Genomic DNA, 22,730 nt, shown 5'->3' on the forward strand with positions numbered 1-22,730 from the left:
TCTGACCCCTGTCCTCTTCAATGTCCAGTTCAACTATCTGAATTCAGCTGTGTGACTTCAGGCAAGTTATGTCAGCTCTCTGGGTCCAATATGTTCATCTGTAAAATTGGTAAGAATTCATGATTCTATGGATTTTAGATTCCTTAGGACACCTGACTCACACACAAAGCAACCAATTTCTCAAGGAATTGTAGTTCTGAAGAGACAGAACTCCATAACAGGGGCTTTAGGAGAGAGATGGGACTCAGCCCTGAGATTAAAGGGCTTTGGAATTGAGTGGGGAAGGGCAGCACTGTGAAAATAGTTCCTCTTTTTGATAGCAGGTCCACAACATTTAGAAGATAGTGGCTGTAGCTGTTGACATTTCTAGGGTCTGAATTTAGGAGGCATCCTAAATTCTCTGCTGTGGGAAGAGGCACATCTCTGCTTTGTCGACTCTTACCAGGTATGGCCATAGAAAACAAAAATGGAAGTTGTGTTTGGAAGATGATGGCAATATCAGACATTCCTTCCAACGAATCTCTTATTAGAATTTACTTTCATTGGGGAGAAAAATTACTACCATTAAAAATGAGTCCATTGTTAGAATGACTCATTTTGAATCTGCTCTTGGAAAGTGATAATTTGTTTTTATTACCTATAATTTATGTTAAAGGAGAGTGTTTATTTGTTGGTGTATTTTAGTAGTAAAAGCTGTCATCTTTCTAAATGATGTATATCCAAGTCAATTTCAGAAATTTCTATTTCAGACAATATAAATTCAGATGAATAAAGCAATCCTCTAGGAACAGATTACTAATCAGAAAAAAAAAACATTTACCAAAGTGTAATTCTGAGTTGTCATGTGGCTGGGGGAAAAGAAATAATTGTTGTGTATCTACATTGTAAGTAAGCATCAACAGAATTTAAGGCACTTAAAAGGCTGCAACTAACTTGAGTCACTTTAAGGATAGTGCATTATACAAATTTCCTAACGCTTTGTAATGCTTAAATAAATGTCATCTAATGGCTTAAAAAATAGGGTATGGTTTAAGAATGACCTCTTAATAGAACATTATAAGGATTATTAGCAATTAGGCATTCACGTAGTATGGTAAGAATTACCACCTCCTTCTTACTCCCTTTCTTCTTATTTTATAAATCAAGCTTTAGAATCAACAGCTAATATATATACCTAGAATAAATTCATAGAGACAGAAAGGCAGAACTGGAGGGCAGGAGTGATCGGGAGCTTTTATTTAATAGGTTTTGAGAGTTTCTGTTTGGAATAACAAAAAACTTCTGGATTGATGTGGTGATGACTGGTACAACATGGTGAATCTCATTAATGCCACTGAATTGTATACTTAAGATAGTTAAAATGATAAATTTTGTGTTATGTGGAGTTTTACCACAATATAAAAATAAGAGATAATTTAAACATTTAGTACAGAATTTTCCAGCAAACTCTGTTTATTTTTTAAATCTCATTTCTGGTCTGCCTGCTTTCTCATTTCCTAAACAGGCCATTTCACACCATTCTCCTAACTCTGCCTTGTCCATCCTTGGAAGATGAGCTATTTTATGTCTATTTTAAAGTAAAAATAGAAGTCACAGGAAATAAATTTGTTCAACTTCTTTTCCTCTGGTTCAACTTATGTGTCTCTTCCTGTGCCTGCCCCAGTGTCCCTAGTGCCAGCACAACTCCAGAAATACTCCTTTACCTACCCCTAGCCATACCTGTGATTTCAGCCTCTTTCCTACTCACTTCATCAACCTCTTGACAACTTCTAACCTTGACTATGCACCTGCCTCCTTTCCCTCACCACAGGCTTCACACGGCATCTTCATCCTTTTACCTTCTATTCACCTCTCTACCCACTGTGCACCGCTTGGCTGGCCTTGCTCCTCACTGGCCACCAGACATGACACCAGTTTCCAGATCCACTGGCTCATTCTTGGTCTCTTTCTCAATGCTCAGACTTAGCCACTGACTTCCCTCCTGTTTATCTGATTATCTGTCTCTGTGGTCACTCTTCAGTCTACTCTCTTGGTTCCCCACCTTTTTGCCTAAATATTATGGAACATATTATGGAATACTTACATAATATTTGACTTGACTACTTTCTGTTCAGCCTCAATGGTCTTCTACTTGTGACAATTATCAAAACATTTTTCTTGAACTAAACTTGCACTTTTTTTTTTTAAGATTTATTTACTTACGCATACATAACTGGGGTACAGCCCGGAGGTGCAGGGGCAGTGAGAGGATTTACCAGAGACAGAGTGGGGAGCAGAACAGTCAGACTGATGAAGTACACTGCTGATTGGAGCAGAAGGTGGGTCAGGAGAGGTCTGCCACGCCATGTGGGTCACTTTTGGGGCGGGGGATCAAACTCAGCACTGAAGCAACTGTGGCTCGCTTGCAGTGCTGAGCTTTTAACCTGCTGCACCACCAGGGAAGGCGCTTCCTATAGCCCTATATATTCAAATGTGTATCAGACTTCTCCAGGTGGTATTAAATCAGCAAGTCAAATACAACAAAACAAATATGAATTCTACTTTCCCTCTACGCCAGTGCCTCTCTTCTCTCCTAATTAGAGGATTACCATCTACAGTGTCTTCCAAGCTGGAAATATTGGAATCATGATTAATGCTTCTTTCTTTCTTTACATCCAACTGTCTAACAAAGCTTATGGAGCTTATTATTATTATTATTATTTTGATGACTATTTTTCAGTCTTTAGCTTGAGAACTCAGATCTTTTCTCTAGAAAATTATGATAAATTCCTAATGAGTATACTTCCTTGCATTTTTATGCTGGTTGTTACTTCTCCACATTAGCTTTCAGAGCTCTCTTTCTAAATCTCTTCCATGTTGAAAAACATAGACAGCTTCTCTTTGCCTAAAGTATAAAGTCCCAGTTCACAAGTCACAAGATGTCTTCTCTTCATTATGAACAAACTTCCAAACTTTATATGGAAATTCAGTTGTGGCTAAAGATATATATTAAACAAGGCATTGAAAAAATGTTTTGGTTTCTTAAAATGTGTGTTCTTCTAGTCTTGAATTTAAAAGAACCCTAAGCAAAACAAATCTTCCATCCCTCAACTAAATAGATAAAAACAGACATATAATGCTAATTGAAAAAAAAAAAAAGCTTAGTAAACACATGGAGGAGAGGAGGAGATAGATGCAGAAACCCACAACTGATTTAATTTGCAAAACCACAGCTTCAGTTCCACTAAAGTAAAGATGACTTAGATAAAATACAACCAGAAAACTGAGATAAAAGATATAGTGTAAATAAATTAAGCAGATGGCTTCGCAAGTGAGAATTATGGGCATAGGTGAAGGTCTGAGAGATTTCTTGGGACTAGGAAGTTGATGGATCAACTCCATGGAGGCCCCAGGAGCACTGAGTTCTGGAGGAGTCACAGCTGGTTGGAGTAGTGTGCCATGTGACTTGTGGGGATATGGGCACCTTGTGCAAGAAGAGAAATAATTTTAGGGGGCAGTTAAATTTTGAAGGCTGCACTGGGAATTCACTGCATATTTAAAGGTTGTTTAGAGCTAGAGTTACGTTGTGGATGTCAAGAGGCTTACAGTGTGGTCTTGACTAACATCAACCAACCGTGACACCGGAACAGCCCTCTCAGTTCCCCTAAGACTCAGCCTCTTGGCCTTTAAAATGAGGTTCTGGTGAGAACTTATATTTGTAAGTGTTAAAATCCCACATTGTACTGTTTTATTTCAATATTATTAAGAAGTGGGAAAAGTTTTAAGAGAGACAGTTTCTATCCTTTGATGTAAGAAAAGGGGACAAGGAAAGATGATTTTGAAATTGACTGGAGCTAGTCTTTTAGTGACGTTCCCAAGGTAGCCAGAGCTTTGTATCTTCCTTCAAATGGGAGTTAAAAAGAGAGGGAAGTAAGAGCCTTGGGGCCTGGGCTGTGTGAGTGGGAATTAATTAGGCAGTCTTTAATTTCTTTCTACTCACTTCTCTCCCTGCTGAAATTTCAGCAAGAGGCAATAAAAAGGTAAGACTTTGAAAACAAAGTATAGATCCCCATTACTACTAAGAATCATGCCAGTCAGGTATTTTATGTTCATTTGACAAAAGAGCCAGGGCCAGGCCTCATGGAGAAGACAAGGTTAGACATTGGGATCGGGAAAGACTATGCCTTTGCCACAACACCTGTGTGTTGTCTGAACCCTCCTTTTTTTTTTTTTAAAAAAAAAAAAAACTGTAACTTGTGGCAGTGAGCACAGGTTAGCTTTCCTTCTCCTTCACCCGTCATAAAAAGAAGGCATTTCATCATGTAAGAATACAACCTATTCCCAAAATTTGTTTTTTGTTCTATACCTTCTTTACTGTTATTTCATAGCACTTCATATGAGCTAAGTGATCGCATTTATGTGCTGTTTTCTTTTTCTTTTTCTTTTTTTACTGTTTTTTCCTCCTCCATAAGGAAAGTTTCACAAGGGCCAACATGTTAGCTGTTTACTCCCTTGTGTTCCCAGACCCAGATCAGTCACTGACCAGTGAGCAAGTCTGTGCTTGATCAATACATACTTGTCTGAAAAAAAAGTCTAGCGTTCCCCTTCTTTTTTAAATATTCTAGTTTTCTCTTAGTTAATGATTAAAACTACTCTAACATGTGAAGGAAATTCAGCAGCACTTGCATTTTTAAGAGGATCTGTGTTCCTTAAACCTCCAGTTGGCAGAAGTTCATGTCCTGGAATAAAGTGAGAATTTTCTGGCAGTGTGAAAAAGGGTGTCTTGAGATAAGGTGGGGAGTAAGCAGCTTCCCAAAGGCAGTCACACTCTGACTTACTGGGAAGCCTCCTTCAAGAAAAGCAGCTCCTCTGTTCTCTTCTTATTCCTCAGTTTCTGCCCTTCTCTGTGGCTCTATCCATAAATCCTCAAAGTGCCAGTGTGGGAGGCTGCACTTCAGGATCCACATGAGACACAATGGGCAGGTTAAGACAGAAGCCATCCAAAGAGCAGATGCTTGGTTTCCAACCAGGAGAGCAAATCATGGATGTTCTATAACTTGTTGGTTGTTATAATTTTCCTAGTTCTTTGTTTTCAGAGCTAATAATTATGCTCCATGAATTACTCAACTGCTAAAAATTGTCCATTTGCTCAAATCTGAAGAAAACTATTGTATTTTTTACTTTATTGTACAAACCAAACCCTAATTAATAAAGCACAGATTTCTGGACAGTTCAAAAATTATGTTTTGGGAAACAATGACATAAAATATTTTCTTGAATATGGATGTGTCCTTGAACTTTTTGGAACTTTTGCTTCAGGAGTTTGGCAAAAACAAAAACAAAAACAAAAACAAAAAACAGTAAATAGTAGACCTAAAAAGGATCAGAAACTTTACCTTATTATGTGCACCTTATTAATGATTCATAGATTCTCACATCACAAGGTGCGAGAACACACTGACTAAAAAGCAAATTACTAAGCTGCATCAGTAACTTACGTTTACAAACAATTTATAGACCACAGTCCAACAATACACCATCTTTCTGATTTCCAGAGCCACCCTATAAAGATGAAGTTAAAACTTCAAAGTTCTTACTAAAGAATGTTAATCTGGCAGCATTTCTCATTCGTTTTTTAATTAAACAAACTTTCTAAGTCTTAGCAGTTCTTTGCAAGTCACAGCAGTCGACAGATGTGTGTGTGTCCACATATATGTGAATTTGCCATTCTCATCTGTTTAGTGGATTATTAGACACAGCATTATACATGAAGTAACTGCTGAAAGAAGAATCAAGCTACCAGAGGAAAATTCCAGGAGGGAGTAATGAAAGTTTGACTATGAGATTAACCAAAGCCTGGAGGAATGAGTTAGGATTCCAAAATACAGTTTTTTTGGGTTTTTTTTTTTTGTTTTTTTTTTTTGTAATTTACAATATTGTAGGTTTGGAAGATAGCTGGCAAAAACACAGAGCACAATGAAACTGGGATCCAGCTGAGCTGGAAAGAAGCAGGATTGAAGTAGATGTTCAAGGTCGAGGAAGAAAGGAAGGCCACATGTATGAGCGCACTATATCTGTTTAGCTTTATCCCTGCGCTTCTATCTGTATGTGGACTTAGAAATGGAGCCAAAGCAAACTGCTGTGACAGTCTCCTTCCTCCTTTACAAATTAACCCCCAGAGATAAAAACTTCCGGAGTTCCACTAAGTTTGCCAGCCTCTATTGTCTCTTCAAACACGCTGAGGAATTTGCCAGCAGCCAGGACCACAGAGATCCATCCTAAGGGCCCTATGGAGGATCGTGGGGGAGGATCCAGTAAGGCAGAAGAGGCCTAAGCAGAGCTCCTAGTTTGATGTGTGAAGTTGAACCAGATGGAGTATTTTCTCTGTTACTAAAATGAGTCATATATTGGGCAGCGAAACAAGGAAATAAACCTAAAACAGTAGTTGAAATATAAAGAAGGAAGTATCGTATTCACTTCTTAAAATTAATACCAGCATCAGGTACTGCTGTAAAAATTAGTTAATACCAAGCTATTGGCAGCCACTGCAATGTGAGTTTGAGTCCCAGCCAGGGAACTAACCCACATGGGACAGAAAACTGCTCCTGTCACTCCTACTGCTCCCTCAGCAGTGTATTTCATTCGATATGCCTGTCTGCTCCCCTCTGTCTCTGGTGAATCGCTTATCCAACCCCACACCCCGCACATACCTCTGGCATACACCCCAGCTCTTGTATGCATAAATAAAAACCAAATCTTTAAAAACATTAGTCAGTAAATACTGTAGATTGTCAAATTCAGGCACAGTCAAGAACAGACTACGGCCTCAGATAGTCTTGTGTCAAATTCCATCTCAGGCACTTAGTGGTTCTGTGACTTTCAACAGCTACCCTCAGTCATCTCATCTATTAAATGAGCATCATTAATTTAGTCATGAATCGACAGATGTAAAATGATTAGAGCAGTCACCGATATCCAGAGAAAGCTCAGTATCAGTTAGTTATAATTGTTAGTCCTAAGTGGATACACTTGGTAGAGTGAAAAGAATGATAGTATTTGTTTCTTCCTCACTATTTAGTAGAAAAAGTATTTCTTCATGGTGATTATTTTTTGCAGTTGCTTTGTTTAGAGAAGGTAAGGGTTCTTTCTGGGTGGGTCTCGCTGGTTGGGTGCTCACTGCTCCTTCACTTCTCCTTGCTCAGCCCGAGTCATGTACACACTCATCTCTCCCTGTCACACCATTTCCCCTGTGTCAAGTCATCACAGTCACAGTCAGTTTCACTTTCATCAGTCAGTTTTGCTCAGGAGTAAAGATTTTCAACCAAGTGAAGTATGGGGCACCGAGAACTTAGGAGTGACAGTCCTGGCTCTTTCCAGAAGCAGCAAATCCCCTTCACTCTTGCATTCATAAGTTGAGCAGTCACCTGTTGAGAACCACACAGGGCCTGGAGGAGGCAGGTTCTCTTGTTTGGATTTGGGGTGTCCCATCTTGTAGTTTCAAGCCAGAGATGCCCTTAAAGGCACTCCTCCCCAATCTGTATGGATGCTGCCTGGCTGGGTTTGACATTAGACATCCTCTCTTCTCACTCCATCCCTTCTCTTACCCACGAAACATACCTGCCTCTTCTCACCTGACTGTATTTTCTACCTTACCTTTTGTGCCTGTCTCTTGTCCTGTGTTTGTCCACGGCATTCCCTTCCTGCACCCGGCGCTCTTACATCCACAGTGCTGCTGTCACTCAGCTCACCCTCCATGACACCGACCCTTCTTTTCACTACACACCACACCTGCCTCCTTCCTGTTTGGGGTTCTCTGGTTGTTCCCCAGGCGCTCCTCTGCTTGTCATTTGTGTAGACCACACTGACATGCACTAGTGATTTGCTGCGCGCTGTCTGTGTGGGGAACTCTGCTGCAGGCCAGGGTTAGACCAGACAGGAAGAGACATAGATTCTGCCTGGAGGAGCTCACAGTCTGCTGGGGGGAGAAATGGGAGGGTGTGGTTAAAGCAAAAAGAGCTTTTTCTGCAGGATGCGGCACACGGGTGGGGAGAGTCATCAGGGGAGGTGATGAGGGTGGTGTCACCCAAGTGAGGATTTGGGTGCAAGAATGCATCCTGGGCTCCTGAAGAACCATCAGGTGCTTTAGACCTTGAGAAATGGCTGCCTGGAGAGGGAAGTAGGGGAGAGATGAGGCAAGTCCCAGCAGTCTGTGACAGAGAGAATCTAAGAATCCTTTAGTAGAGAGAGGTGTTCAGGTTATTTTTCTAGTTAGATGCTCTGTCAACAGAGTGAAGAGTGAGTGAGATGAGTGAGACTGAAGGCTCAATCTCAGAAAACAAATGTGTACTTTATAAAAGACACCACATCAATAGCCTAAATATTTGTGCCAGTCAGTCTCTTAACGGTGCTGCAGCAGCACCTCTCTGATCCAGAAGCTCATCTCTAGATGCTCAACTACATGCCACGGAGGGACGTGGTCCATTGCCCACTGGTCATCCGGTTGGTCTGTCACTTGTTTTGACCAGTAGAATGTGCGAGAAGTGATGCTCAGTGACCTACTATCTCGGTCCTTGAGAGATTTGAATGTTGCCTTTCTGAATTGAAAATATTGGCTTTCAGAATCTAATCACTGGCCATCCAGGGTAGCTGTCAAGAGAAAGAGGGAGGTTGGGGTGGTGCTGGTAGCGGTCTTCTAGCATGCCCACCAAATACCATATCTGTGAGCTGACTGTGACCTTATGAGAGACCCCAGGAGACACCATGAAGAACAGAACTGACCCAAATTCCTATTTTTAGAGGCATGAGCTAATAAAAATGGAATTGTAAGATACTAAGTTGTGAGTAATTTGTTACACAGTGAATGATCCAAAGCAATGCTCTGGGTCAAATAAATACATCTCAGATAAATAAAGAATAAAGAAAGAAAGAAAGATAAATATCAATAAATAAATAAATGTTGTACATATTGAATAAATAATAATAAATAATGGAACAAATACAAGGTAGTGGCACCAGCCCACTGTCAATAGTAGTGAATCATACTGCAGTCTAATTAAAGTACCAAATCCCAGCTCAAGCCTACTCATACTACCCTGATTACCACTCCAACTTTTAAAAAGGCAGTTCTTAGAGAATGTGATTATCTGAGTATGTCTGGCCACAGGCTTAGAGAATGAGGTATGTGGTTAAAATTCTTTGAGGTATGTGGTTAAAATTCTTTCCCATTGGGAGTTTTAAGACAAATATCCAAATATATATCTCACTTTTTGGACCTGCACAATGTTTGATGATTCCTTATAGTTTGTTTTGTTAGCTTGTAGAAGGTGCTTGAGTAATGTTTTGTCTTATTTCTTGTAATATTGAGGAAAAAAAAATAATCCTGGCTGAAGCTGAATGCAAGGGTGTGATCTGAGGACCTGCATACCTGCTATCATTATACTTTGTTTCACTTAAAGTCACTGTTCCAGTATGGACATAGTGGGTGGCATTTATTGCTAAGTGTCTTGAGGTAAAAGAATTCTTGAATAAACGGTGGGATCTCTCTAGGTCTAGAGAAATCTGTTCAGTCAGATCCCTAAACTCATTTTGAATATGGATAAAAAGCAGAGTTCCAGAGTATTTTTTCACAAGAAAATATCAACAATATTTTACCAGGAGCAAATTGATTTTAAATTGAAATAAACATCTTCTCTCTGTGCTGCATACTTCCAGTCTCTGAAGAGAAGGGACGTCTTCTTTCTTTTAGATCTTCTGGAATAATAAAAGTCAAATGTGATGTTAGCTCCATTTATGGGAAAATTTTAATGGATAATTTTACTTCATTTACTTAAAAAAGAATGCACCAATTCATGTTTGGCAGTATTGGCCATTTTTGTTAAGTAAGTGCATTTATTTTATTTTAATAAGTAATGAAACCTGTTTCTTACTGCTCACTTACTTTCCTGTCCTGAAACCCTTCAGTCATAAATCATAAGTGTACTGTAAATATTAACAAATCTCAATGCCCAGAACTAGGGAAGAGTTCTAGTAGCAAAAGCCTTCTATTTATTAGAATGGAGAAGGGACGTCAAAGAATGTGGTGCTATCCTTTGGCAAATACTTCAGATGTGGCTGCTTCACAACCTGGGGTTTGTGCAAGTTATTTCTTACTGAATGACTTCATCAACTTTCAAGGGACGAACTTGATTTTTATAAAACTATCTAGCATTTGGCTTAGTTGTATGTAAGGGATAGAGTGATGCAAGTTCCTCTTCTGAAAGGTTTATCGATGGCTACTGTTACGATCTTCCCTTCCTTACAGCCTCAGTATGTCCTGAAGAAGATGCATGTCCTTATCAATGATTAATGCCCAAGATTAAAAGACTTCTCATTCTTAGAATTCTTAGAGAAGATTCCATCTGTTATTCATCATGATCTTATCTTCTAGAAGCAAAGTCCACTGAGGAACTCAAGCTGATCTTTTTAGAGAACATTTGAGAAACCTTGGAGGCTGTGTTATTATCACTACCAACACAGTAGGGGAAATTTTTGGTTGCTCTTATGTATAAAATTTTAATTTTTAAAATCAAAACTAGTTATTGTTAACTGACTTACTTCATTGTTTGGGTGGCTGCACTTCAGTTTACCAGTGAAGGGTTACACCTTCCACTGTTGCTTATACTCTCTAATATATACACATTACTCATCAATGTATGAAGGAGCTGGGAGTTACATCCAATACTGTACTACTCAAGTACCAGGCAAAATCCTGGTCTGCTAAGATGTGTGGATACCAAAAGGACCCCCCAAAATAACTACAAATTATCAGAAACAGAAAGAATCCTAGAGACCCTCTCATCCCAGTCATTCATCCTATGGTCAATATGGCAAAACTGGAAATGAGAACCTTGGTTTCCTAGCTCATCTCCTGTGACCTTCTTAGGCCCCTTCCTCACTGTTGGCTAGCACTGTAAGACTGGCCTGGTCTCAGGACATAAGGGGGTAATGTCATGGCCCTCCCTGGTGGCACAGTGGGCTAAAGCGCAGCAGGCTGTAGCCACGTGAGTGCACGTTCGATCCCCGCCCCAGAGGTGACCACACGCTGCGGCAGACCTCGCCTGACCCGCCTGCTGCTCCCATCAGCAGTGTACTTCATCAGTCTGCCTGTTCTGCTCCCCACTCTGTCTTTAGTGAAGCCTCTCACTGCCCCTGCACCTCTGGCCTGTACCCCAGTTCTGTATGTGTAAATAAATTAACTCTTTAAAAAAATAACAAGGGGGTGATGTCACAAAATTCTGTAGCCTCTCTCCAGGCTTTTCTGTGGGGACAGGTAATCTAATTTGGATTTTTTTTTTTTAAGATTTATGTATTTGTGCATACAGAACTGGGGTACAGGCCAGAGGCTCAGGGGTGGTGAGAGGCTTCACCAGAGACAGAGTGGGGAACAGAACAGGCAGATTGACGAAGTACACTGCTGAGGGGAGCAGCGGGTGGGTCAGGAGAGGTTTGCCACACCATGTGGTCACCTCCAGGGCAGGCAGGAATCGAACTCATGGGGAGGCAGCTTTAGATTCTCAGTGCTGTGCTTTAACCCGCTGTGCCACCAGGGAGGGCCCTAATTTGGATTCTTAATGCCCTGTACTAACCCCCATGTCCCCATTTACTTAAAGGAAACCAGAGGGTGGAGAGGTTTGAAGCATAGCACTTGGGAGGGAAGCCCATAGCAGATCCCTGGGCACAGATGGCTGAAGAGGAGCTGGCACACCTGCATGGTCCTGTAACCACATGCAGTCAGGTCCCTAAACTTCACCTTGAATATGGATGAGAATTGGGGCACTTAGGACTTTAATACTAATGTTTAGTCCCTGAAGTTGTACTTTCTATACTTAGACAGCCAGAGGAATAAAAGATGCCCCGGGTATCAGGGATTTCATTGGTTTCCTCAATGCAAGAATGAAAGAAAGGGAAGAAAACAGAAGGTGCGGCCCATGCCCTTAACACGAATTTACTTGTGAGAACAACAGAATTGAAATATCATAATTGCTAGTTATGCGCTGGATAAGAACAGCAAGTTCCCAAAGACATACGAACTTGTAAGAAGGTGTTTAAAGCATCTGGGTTTCATTTGGTTGAGAAGAGGTCTTTGTGTACAAAGAAAGGCACATAGCACTGAGGGGAACACCTCATTTTCCTGTTTCCACAGTGAAAGCAGGGGACCTTGGATGAATCAGGCCTTGAGACCAGGGTGCAGCACTGTTGACACTTCCAGAATGTGAAGTGTCTCTTTGCTCTGCATCAAAGTGTTGGTGCCTGCACTGACCCCTAGTTGATGGGCCCCAGCAACAAAATGTCACAGAAGAACTCACAGCCTGTTCCTCTGAAGCACAGTGCCCTGCCCGTCACAAGTAAAGTGCACACAGGACTCTCTGGAATCCCCTAGAAGTCACACAGGCTTATGTGTACAAGGCCGAAACACAAGCTCCGGTCTTAACATTGCTTAAGACAGCTGACCAGTTAGGGTCCATTACTGGGCCCATTTTATGATTATTGGAATTTATGTTTAATCTTTAAGCGATTGTTTTCTCCCTCTGCTTTCATATTTTTGGTTCTTCTACCGTTAAGTAAGTCCCCCTACATGACTTTTTTTACTTAACTTTACAAATACATTTCCTTGAATATTTTCAATTGTTTCATCTTTTCCGTGCCTTTATTATCCTAATTCTTGAGTATAGTCTTTTACTTTTTATCTTTCCTGTTTTTATCTACTGTCACAACTTTTAAAATAAGTGTGATTTGTTGCAAAGAATCATTAAAATATTGCTTCCTTAAGAATATCTTAGCCCTTTTAAAATTTAGTATTTTCTTTTTATTAATTTTGGAATTGTCTATATATTTAACATTAATGTTAGCTATCATCTTATCCTTTTATTTGTAAAATATTTTAATATTAACTATTTCTTGATCATTCTTAGATTAATCTTTTTAACCTTTCATTATTATAATGATCAGAAAGTAAAAAACTATGAGGATGATATAGAGAGAATATTACAGCACAGTTGGGGAGCGATGGAGTTTTTTTTCTTGTAGCAAGTTGTCATTTTCAATTGTGACTTACTAGTAGAAATTAGATAATTCCAGAGACCTATAGCCAAAAAACAAACAACACACACACACACATTAATAAAACCCCACAACTTCCTAGGATGATAATGATGCTACTTGCACAAATATTTAAGTCCTAGTTTGGGATTCTTTTCTCCTATTACTGTGCATACATTACAGGTGGTATATTTATGGATCATTTATTTATTCCACTAATGTTGAGAGAGTGCCTACTATATTCATACATGTGTTAGTGCTAGGATTTCAGCAAAGAACAAGTGAGAATGTGGCTTCTGCTTTCATAAAGCTTACAACCTATTGAGAAGGTAGAAAGTAAATGGCAATGCATTCTATGTGCTAACATGCACTGAAGGCTTCTGTGTGGTGTGCACCTATTTTATGTAGATGGTTTAATATGTGCTTTTTAAAGAACACGTGGGAGGAAGCAAATTTCTACTTTGAGGATCAGGGAAAATTTTCCAGAGCTAAAGATGTTTAAAGTAGGGATGAAAGATATATTGGAATTAGGCAAGGAAGGTGGGGTTTAGAGATTGGGCAGAAAATTCCATGGGGAGCAGGATAAAGGGACGTTTAAGCAATTGAAGAAGCTATACTTAGAGGAGTGGAATGTGTGTGATTCTGGAGAGATGAGTTTGGAGAGCAAGGGAGTGCAGGGCCCCTAGAACCGTTGAGTGCATGTTATTGCATCTGGGTTTCATTCACAGATGTTGGGTACCACTGGAAAATTTAAAGCAAGAGAGTGGAAATTCTCAGCCCTGGGTTATGGAAGGATACTTTCATCTGCCATGGAGAACAAATCCATGTGAAAGAGACCACCAGGTAGGGGGCTCTGACAGTAAACAGCAGAGATACCCTGAGGGCAGGTGGACAGAGCAGAAGCAGTGGGGGTGGGAGAGGGTGGAATCAGGAGATATTCTGGGGAAGGAATAAATAGAACTTGGTTTGGGGTGAGGAGTCAAGGAAAAACTCCCAGCTTTCTGGTTGTGCAAGATCAAGTGATGGGCATGCCAGATACAGGAGGGTCAGGAGGGGGATTATGGAAAGTGGGAGGGAAGAAGATGTTGGGTTCAGTGTGAAATGTGTGGCATTGGCTGTGCCTGTCAGCTCTCTGTGGCAGAGGGGCAGAGGGTGAAATAGCTGCTGCAGAAAGCAGATCAGAAAAGTTGACCAAGTTTGAGAGCAGGGAGGGTCTGAGGGCCAGGCTGAAGTTGGAAGTCTGGAGTTATTGTTCCATGGATTTGCACGGTCATATAGCTTTTCCCAGCAGAGCTCATCAACCTGTGTATAGACATTGGCAAAAGTAGCCAGTTGGACTCAGTTATGGTGGCAGGGACCCAGCTTCAGCAGGGAAGCACATTACAGAGGGGCCCAGCAGTAAGGGCAGAGCTCGGGAGGACCAGCGGCTGTTACGTCTGTTTCCACTTCAGGTCGAATGCAACTTGGTCCATACAATCAATCCTATTTCTTCCTAATGGGTCTCATTCTTCTTCTTCTTCTTTTTTTTTTTTTTTTTAAAGATTTGTTTATTTGCATACAGAGCTGGGGTACAGGCCAGAGGAGCAGGGGTGGTGAGAAGATTTACTAAGAGACAGAGCGGGGAGCAGAACAGGCAGATCGACGAACTACATTGCTGAGGAGAGCAGAAGGTGGGTCAGGAGAGGTCTGCCTCTCCATGTGGTCACCTCTGGGGCAGGCGGGGATCGAACTCATGCAGAAGTGGCTTTAACTTCTCAGTGCTGTGCTTTAACCCGCTGCACCATCAGGGAGGGCCGGGTCTCATTCTTTAAGAAGCTGAGGGGGTATATTGCAAAGTAAATTTTTTTTTCAAATGTAGGATGTGATTATTACACTTTCCTGGAGAAAATGTCTTCTCCACACACCCTTCTGATGAAAAAATTGGGAGAATGCAACCAATGAAGGCATAGAAATAGCAATTAAGTAGGAGCCAAGAGATCAGTGTTCAGTGTTAGTCTTTTTTTTTTTTTTATGTGTGAAACTTGATCAGATTCCTTAACCTCTACAAGCCTCAGCATCGCCTTGTAAATGATGCCAGGACTCCAGGCACCTGGCATAGGACATAGGCTCACAATGTCACTTTCCTTTCCATTTCTCCTTCCTCCTTCCAACTCTATGATTTAAATGCATTGGGAAAATAAATACCATAAGTCTATACTTTTACTTTTAGCTAGGACACAGATTTAGTATGTCCCAAACTCCATGATATGAGGTTTCATGACATACTTACCCTTACTCCGTGAAACGCATTCTAGGATTTCCTGTTCTATTTCAGTTCTAAACATATGCTGTCACAGCTCAATAAATTGACTTCCTAATCCAATTATGGATGTCTCTTTCAGTTTGAAAAACATGTGTCAGAGGCCAGCTTTTGTATCACTAAAATAAATTTAGGAACGGATGATGGAAGGCACAAAGCTATTCCCCACATACTACACTCATAGTTGAGCTGAACTTTAGAAATGAAAGAAAGACATTTAAGTTCACTCCCAGGGAAGCTGGCTTCCTGCTCACCTGGGCTGTGAAATTGTCTTATGTGACCATTAACTCACAGCACTCACTTTGCTTTGGAAACTCACCCATGTCTTGGCAGCTCTGTGCTTACCAGGCACTTATTTTAGCATCTACTCAATGTGCATAGTTCAGAGGATAGGAGATGGAAAAGGGTGCAGTTAAGGGTCTGTTCTTTGTGGGTTAATGACCAGAACACTTTTTTTTTCTTGCAGTTATTTTTTTTCAAATTATGTTTATTGAGGTTAATTTGATTTACATTGTCATAGTTGCTTTGGGATTATTACGTTTAAAGCTCTGTAAATGTTTATTTTCACACCACGCCCCCCACCTATGCCCCGTAACCCTTTTCCATGTTCCATTGGGTCCTCTAGTTTAAACCAACCTACTAAAATGGTCTAGGATGTAGCTGTGATGCAGAGACAAAGAGGGAAGTAGCCAGATAGCAGTGGGCCACCGTGGTGGGTCATCTCCCATCCTAATGCCTTTTAGTGAAAAAATGAGGTAACATTGGTTTGTAACACTTTATATGACTCAGTGTACTCTTGATTTTTTTTTAAATAAGAAATCATGTTTCCCTTCCTATAGCATCATAGAGCTCTGCTCAGCAAAGATCAGAGAAAAAAGCAGCTAGGAGTCTACTTATATTGAAAGCTGTTAGAGTCAGTCTATTAGTTTCATCATTATATGAGCTCTTATTATGTCTGTTTCACAGATAAGGAAACTGAGGCTGACAAGGGTAAATTAACTTTCCTAAACTCACATTGTTTACAAAAGATGAAGCCTGAATTTGAACCCATATCAGTCTTCCTCCAAAGCTGGTGTTATTAGCCATTTTAATTAAATGGTTGATACTGGGAAAGAAAAACAGATATGGCCTAATCTCCAATTAGATATTAGAGGCTGGGCAGCTTTTATGATGATCTTGTCATCAAAGGCAACCAGCACTTTGAGTAATTCGAGGTGTAAAGGTGAAATTGGTCCTTCCCTGTGAGCAGACTGAAACGTGGAATTCCAACCATATGAACTTTCCTTCAGTTTGTAATACCAATTGTTTGCTGAAGGACAAATATCCCAGTGAGAATAAAACTTTTGACTTAAATCAGTCAGAATAGAAAGGCTGATGAAATGAGGACCAGGGAAGGAGTATATCCTCTAAACACAAGTAAGACCAATGAGAAGTCACTACTGCCTGCATGTGGGTACTCGCAACATTGCCTGGTTCTTACATTTCATGCTCGCACAACTCACAAGGTGGGCACGGTTTCCACCGTGCCACAGACAGGAAGCGGGGGCTTATTTGGCTTATTCAAGTCTGTGCAGTTCATAAGTAGCAGATGCAGCGTGAAACCCAGACCTCTGACTCCAAAGCACTCTACAGTTTGCAAGATGGGGAAGTAGTAAGGAAAGGGCCCCTGGAGATGAACTTTCTTGTATTGACAGGCCGTCCTGTGTCAAGCACAGACACTCTGCTGGAATAGGCCGATTCTTTGTGTTTCTTGTTCCCACTGTTACACCAGATATGTGTCCCCATCAGTGTACCAGCAGGCTGGTTCCTTCCTAGAGGACAAAGATGACACTGTGAGCCCAAGGCCCTTAGAACTCCCCTTTCAAGTCTCCAAGTCTGTACTCTATTAAAACAAATTTTAAGCTGACCCAAACCTGGTCTACTCAGTGTCCCTGCTGCCCCATTTCACAGGGAGAAAGGCTTTGAGTAGTTCTTAATTGATTAAGGTCTTATAATACTTTAGCAAGGGGGCAGAGGCTTCAAACAAAGCTTCTGGGTTTATCCTGCTCTCTCCACCCAAAGCAGGCCGTTCCTTTCCTTCGCCAAGACGCCATGCTTATATGCTGCCAGGCCCTCCTATAGATGCTGTTCCCACCTTCAGGGAAGACCTCTGGCTCACTACCACCTGCATTTTTAGGCCTCAGTTAAGCCATCACATCCTTGATGGACCGATCTTGTAGGTCCCAAGTGTGCCTCTTAAAACATTATTTAGTTATGGCTCTCTCTGGTGGCGCAGTGGGTTAACGCACAGCACTAAGAAACTTAAGCCACTTCTGCATGAGTTCAATCCCTGCCTACCCCGGAGGAGATCCACATGGTGCGGCAGACCTTTTCTGACCTGCCCACTGCTCCCCTCAGCAGTGTACTTTCTCGATCTACCTGTTCTGCTCCCGGTTTTGTCTCTGGTGAATCTTACCCTCCGCATCTCTGGCCTGTACTCCAGTTCTATATGAATAAATAAAGAAATCTTTAAAAAATATATTTATTTATTTTGTAGAAGAACTGGGGTGTAGGCCAGAGGTATTGGGGTGAGAGGATTCACCAGAGACAGAGTGGGGAGCAGAACAGGTGGGACCACTGAAACACACTACTAATGGGAGCAGGGGGTGAGACAGGAGAGGTCTGCTGCTCCACATGTGAGTCAGCTCCCTGGCTGGGGATAGAACTCAGGCTGTGGCGGTGATAAAACTGAGACTAGGTCATCGGGGAGGCCTTACAGAGGCCCAAGGTGTTTTGTACTTAGGATACAGCAATGGAACAAATGCCAGCCCTCGTGGAGTTCACATTTTAGAAGAGTAAACAGACAAAGTAAACAAGCAAATGTAAATAGAGTTGTGCATCATAACATCACAGATATATAAATATATAACAAATTATCCCATTTCATTGTCGTTTCCCCTTTCGTTGGCTGTCTGTCCCCCATGGGTTCCATGGTACACTGCGTGGCTCTGAGACTCAGAGCAGAAGCCTAGTGACTCAGGCACAGGCCTTTCCTTTTCCTCCCTTATCTTGGGAATTTGTCTTATTTTGATCACATTCAAGACATAACTTAACCTTTAACTAATCCTCTGCAAAGGGTCTGTGGCACACATTTGGAGTTATTAACACCAGTGCCATGCTTACTTCATTCACGACATGCATGCATTTCTAGATCACCAGGTCCTTTATGTAGGTGGGGCAGCTCTACCTAGAGAGACCTTTAATGAACTGTCAGGTGCCCTCTCTCCTGTCCTGGTTTCCTAGGCCTTCAGGGGTGCTCGAGGAGTGGCCCTCCAAAGACACTGCATCAAAGATCATGCGACTACAAGGTGAATTCAGGAGTGGGGTCATCAGTAGACCCCCAACATCAGGCATCAAACGACCTGTAAGAATTTGATACCACTTCACCCATAAGGACAGACATAAGAAGAAAGAAAACAAGAGTTGGCCAGGATGTGGGGAAAGCAGAACCCTTGTGCACCACGGGTGGGAATATCAAAAGTATAGTCACTGTGGAAAGCCGTATGTAGTTACTAAAAATGAAACAGAATTACCACTTAATCCAGAAATTCCACTTCTGAGTCTATAGCCCAAAGGATTTTAAACAAGGACCCTGAAGAGAGATTTGCACACCTGTGTACATAATAGCCAAAATGTGAAAGCAACCCAAACATCCATTAATAGATGAATGGATAAACAAAATGCTGTCCATAAAAATCAATTGATTATCATTCAGTCTTACAAAAAGAAACTCTAAAATATCTACAACATGGATGAACTTGGCCTATTTTAGGCTTAATGAAAAAAGTAAATCAAAAAAAGACAAGTATTATATGCTTTCCTTTCTGTGAGGCATCTATAGTAGTAAATGTTAGAGAAAGAAGCAGAGTGAAGATTGCCAGGGCTTGGAGGTAAGGGGTCCTGGAGGGTTACTGTTTAATAGGTACAGAATTTCAGTCTTGTCAGATGAAAAGAATTCTGTGGCTGGATGTAGCCATTGCTATACCACAGTGAGAACATACTTCATGTCACTGAACTGCACATTTAAAAATTATTTTTAAGATGGTAAATTTTCTGTTATGTGATTATGCTGCGATTACAAAACTGTAATTGGTAGGTGGTCCAGTTTATGGCAATTGCCATAAACCTGACTCTGCCACTGTCCAGCTATAAGCTCTGAGTCCAGAATGATGAGCTCAGATCCTCAGTTTCCCCAGTAAGGATGTGCAATGAAATGAGAATAAGGACAATAGCTATCAAAGCATTTTGAGGATTAAATGACAGTAATTTTTATCAAGTATAAATAAAATTCCAAGAACATATCTGACATAAATTAGAACTAATGATGATTCAATGAAACCATATTGCTTTTGTTGACTGTTATCATTAATATTGTTAACTTAGTTCAGAATTGAACATCAGCCTAGAGCAACCAGTAGCAGCGCATGTAACTAAAGTGAGTGCCTTTCAGTAACTACTTATTTAAACCCAGAGCAGAAATCTATGAGTCTGACCTGGGGGTAAGCTATTTCTAGTTACTGAAAACTCTGATTTTCATTTTGTTCCGAAGCTTTTTTTAAATGACAGAGCAATGTAAATTTGAATAGAAGTGCTTATCATATTAAAATAATGAATGGTGTTTCCACTATTATAAGGAAACTTCTTTAACTCACCTGTCTGCTTCAACATTATGCTTTTTTTTTTATGAGCTCCTCATGATTTCTGCCTAATAGCCAGTATGGGTATGAAAAAGCAAAGCTAAATGCTTTGCTTGAAAATAAGATGCTCAAAGATTTAAAATGAACAGCAGAAAGAATAAAGAATAAATTTAATGTTACATATGTCATGACAAGGCTAATATCCCTACTTTAATAAATGATTTAATTTTTACATAAAAGTGGAACCATATATTTATATATAAATTCTCTGGGTTTTCATCATAGACATTTTTTTTTTATTTTAAGTGATCTGTGGAAATTACAAAGAAATAAAATATTTTAAAGGAAATCTCAAATCAAACATACTTTTATTATAAACAAATATTTTAAGGAGCAAACAACATAATCAGTTAACTCTAAAACATGAAATGCATTAAGAACAGGAAATACTAATGGTTGATTCTAGTTTAAAGAAACGCAAACGTTGTAACATTAAATACTGCATGGTAAGGAGATTTGTGGAGCTCTCCTCCCGAAAGCCAGGGACAGATTTGGACCATAAACCCACACTCTCAAGAGAAAATCCTGTATAGGGAATTTTAGATAAAACATCAAATTCATTATAAGGAAGAATTATATCTCTTCAACAGAAGAGAGAGATGACATTACAACAGAACGAGGGACCTTTACAGAAATATCAAAGACAAATGGTATTTTCAAGAGGCCCTCCTGTGTATTAATGTTGAAAGGGTCTTTGGAAATGATTGTTAAGAGTCAAGGTGTAAATAATAGAACAATAAACCTGCATACCTGAAAGCGAGGTGAGACACCAGACAGAAATCAAAGCTGCAGTGGTTGACCATGTACATTCAAAGTAGACCAGATAACGGAGTTTCTGTTGTCAGGAGTTTATGTCTCCTAGAAAGGCTGAGGTTGCCCGAAATTGTAGGCAATCCTAAGTCACCATAGCATAAAGGCCATGGCGGAAGTGAAGATGACAAAACAGAGGTAGTGACAAGAGTCCTCCCTGGAAGTTTACGTTTTAAAGGCTTACAAGAAAGTCACAGGAGGCTGAAACAAAGGCTGCTGATGACAAACAGGTTACTCTTGAAATCAGAGCTAAAAGTTTGCGAGGAGGGGGGAAGAATGAAAAAAGAAAAAAACATACTCCAACAAAACAATGTAATTGCTCACTGGAAGGGGTTGCACAGCTGAGGTTTTGAATGCTTTAGAAGCTCTTCCTAGGCTTGCTGTGTCTTTAAATGTATGTACGTTCCATCAGCAGAAGAAAGCAGCTAGCAAGAGCAGACACCTGCATCAAACAAAGGCTATGATCTTGGAGGGATTTTGAACAGCTGTGCATAAACTTCAAAAGTAATTTGCAACCAAATTAGTAAATGTCATCCTCCTTCCCACTAGACACAGCATTTTTAAAGAGCTTAGACATCCGCAGTAAGCCTGCCATTTTACAGGTTACCAAAGACAAGTTAGAGGAAAACGGAAATGGGACTCACAAGGTAGCTTGTGGAGTGGAGTTTGGGGCACCCAGAACCTTAGAAATAGGACTCATCTCTCAAACATCCCTGGCCAGCAGAGGACCCGTGGTCATCATAGCTTCCAGAGAAAAGTAGTAGAGGCCACAGTCAAATAGAGCTGCCTGGTTGCAATTACTTTTGTTCATAAAGGTCACCTGGCATTTGAAGGAGGACCTCTCCTACTTGGGGATGGCTCGCTGTCCCCCTGACAGGGAGAGAACAGGGAGTTCTCATTCATCTCCCCTGTCACCACTCTCCCCTCGTCAGCTGTGACATTACCGAAAATCTTTTATTAGTACCACTCTGAGTAGGGCCACCCGAAGGACAAGGAGCAGCAGCAGCAGGCAGCAGAAATCGACGGCGATCCCAGCATTGCCAACTTTTGGCCTTCCTTTCTCTTGTGCCGATGGGGGCATGCTTATGGGGCCCGAGCCTTTAATACGGGTTGTCTTATTTCACATAGATGATTGGGGCTCTTGAAAACCCGATAAAAAACGATCTTTAACCCTGCTTACAAGTGGCCCTCGGTGCGGAGCAGTCTCACTCAAGGTCACAGAATTGAGACCACTTTTCTTTTTTCCCTCACCGAGAGATCTGCCTTACCCTCCCCCTGCGCAACCTGCAAGCCAGAACCCAGAAACTGTGTTTAGAAGTGAGCCTGTTGGCAGCCCTGCTGCTGCTCTAGCAGATTCCAAGAAAACAAGTTATTCTCCTCCGTGAACAGGTTGCCATTTGCGTAAAACATCTCCTGACAAATGTCTGCCAAGAACATAAAACTTTCCACCTTCGTCCTTCCCTCTCCCACTCCTATTAGTTTACGCGAGAGGATCAAACAAACAAATAAGCAAACCACGCAGGCAGAAGGAGGCGCCCGGCAGCACCCAGACCGGGCAGCGCACCCCTGTCCCAGGTCCGCAGAATCCTGCGCAACCCGCGAGCCAGAACCCAGGGTGAGCCAACCACCCGAAGTTTGCTGTGCTCCGGGCTCTTTTCGATTTCGCCCTCATCTCACTCCTCCCTTCCCCGAACATTTTACCTCGGGAGCGGACTGAGCCGCCCCCGCCGCGACCCGTCGCTGGGGACCCGGTGCGGGCTTCCTTGCCCTCCCTCGTCGGCGCGGATCGCGCGGTGGGCCCTACCTGCCGGCGGGCTGCGGCTCCCGGG

At 41.3% G+C, this 22,730-nt stretch overlaps 1 protein-coding gene across 1 annotated transcript in view; it reads right to left on the reverse strand.

Moving 5' to 3' along the window:
• PRKCQ (protein kinase C, theta) overlaps positions 1-22,724 on the reverse strand; it is a 108,597-nt gene extending 85,873 nt beyond the window's left edge. Inside the window, exon 1 of the mRNA XM_004691227.2 lies at positions 22,706-22,724. The gene's annotated coding sequence lies outside the window, so the exon portion shown is untranslated. The remainder of the gene's footprint in view (positions 1-22,705) is intronic.
• Between the last annotated feature and the right edge of the window lie 6 nt (positions 22,725-22,730).

Source organism: Condylura cristata, unplaced genomic scaffold, assembly GCF_000260355.1.
Source record: "Condylura cristata isolate star-nosed mole 26May11 unplaced genomic scaffold, ConCri1.0 scaffold00030, whole genome shotgun sequence".
Taxonomy (NCBI): Eukaryota; Metazoa; Chordata; class Mammalia; order Eulipotyphla; family Talpidae; genus Condylura; species Condylura cristata.